Here is a 1,832-nt window from a genome sequence, read left to right on the forward strand (position 1 = left end):
GTAACTCCATCTGATACTGAATTACATGGGCTTATAATGATCCATTCATATTTTTAAATCCAATATCTAGATATATACATGAAATGGTAATCAATGGCCCAGGCCAATAATTAAGTATATATGTAAAGAAAATCTCTAAACAACTCACAGAGAAATGCAGAAACTAACCACTAGTGGCAACATCAAGAACTAGAGTCTTCGAATGTCACAGATGAAGGGATGATATTGGTTAACATGTGCATTGTACCAATAAAGAAGCTGAGGCCAAAACAGGTTAATGGACTTGTTCAAGGTTATTCCCAAGTTTTGTCCCCAGTTCTATGTCCTAGTCTTCTTGAACTGTTGCTGCAATAACCCCAGATAGGTCAGCAGCTCAAAACTCAGGCTTGGATTTTATACACTTTAGACCAATGGGAGCTACAAGAATCCATGAGTGACATTTACTTCAAGAAGAACAGAAGTAAATTACAAGGAAAATACAGTTGAACGTGGCTAACAACACCTGCCAGCAGCAAAGGGAGCATGCCCTCCTCTGCCCTGACACCAGGAAATGAAACTAAAATGAAAGACATTAGTGTTCTCCGGGTGCTGTCATCCAACCTGGTTTTCCAGGGCACAAAAATACTGACTGTACAAGTCTGTGAATGCAGCAGCGTTGCAGAAGTGAAGAGTGGGCCTCCATTTCTAGCCTTTACAGACCCCCAAACTTGCACCCTGTATAAATCTCTAGATGCAGTAAAATGGTGGGATAGACTAATAGGAAAATAAAACATTTGTCTGCTGAGAAAGATACTGGTAAATGAGAAGGGAATCCTAATTCCCTGCAATCTGGACATATAGCAGCACACTCTGTGTACTGTAACACTCAAATAAAGGGCAAATCCAGAACAAAAACTGAAGACACACAAGCCCTAAAACCTGTTTCTCTGATGCTAGGTAAGTTGAATAAAACAAAGCCTCCACACTCATAATAATCACATTATGACACTATGAACATTAAAGAACAGTAAGATCGCTCTAGCACTGCTGACTTCATGGGAGCAGAGACCTAATTTCCTTCAGATGAAACCACTTAGTGTCAGAGAAGTTAAGTAACTGCCCAAAGCTGCACAGCTTCACATGAAGAGGTGAAGAAAGAGGTTGTCAGAGCTAAGAAAATAACTCAGATAGCCGGTGTGTTCACCACACTGCTTCTCTTTCCTAGTGACTTCATGCACTGAGGCTGGTATTTAGCAAGTGCGTTATAGAATAATCAGTCTTCATAAAGATTCCAACAAAAAGTTTTTTCTTTTAAATATTGGAGCTTGAGGGCTTCCCTGGTGGCACAGTGGTTGAGAGTCCGCCTGCCGATGCAGGGGACACGGGTTCGTGCCCAGGTCCGGGAAGATCCCACATGCCGCGGAGCAACTGGGCCCGTGAGCCATGGCCGCCACGGACAAATAGTTCACTCATTTCTTGCTCCTTTCGACTAATCTCGATGGGCCTCTGTTATGGAAGGAAATGAGATGGAGAATTTGTGACTGAGCAGTGCACACTTTGGTCCTCCGAAATGGATGGAGGTGACTTAATTTTCTCACAGTAGCCTGGGGGTGTCGATTAGAAATGAAGGAAAGGTCAAAGTGAGAAAGTAGAAATGATTAAAATAAAGGGAAAATTAACCTGAGTGCCAGAGACTCATCACTGAAGCTGAAAAAGAAAGTAGGCTGAGTGGAGGAGAAACAAGATGGGAATCACATTAATATTAAATAGGAAGAAAATACAGGAGGGCAGAGTGTGGAGGAGGAAATGAATCCCAGGAAGTGCAAAATAAATTAGAAAAGCTTAGATTCTTT

Source organism: Phocoena sinus, chromosome 2 (assembly GCF_008692025.1).
Source record: "Phocoena sinus isolate mPhoSin1 chromosome 2, mPhoSin1.pri, whole genome shotgun sequence".
NCBI lineage: Eukaryota > Metazoa > Chordata > Mammalia > Artiodactyla > Phocoenidae > Phocoena > Phocoena sinus.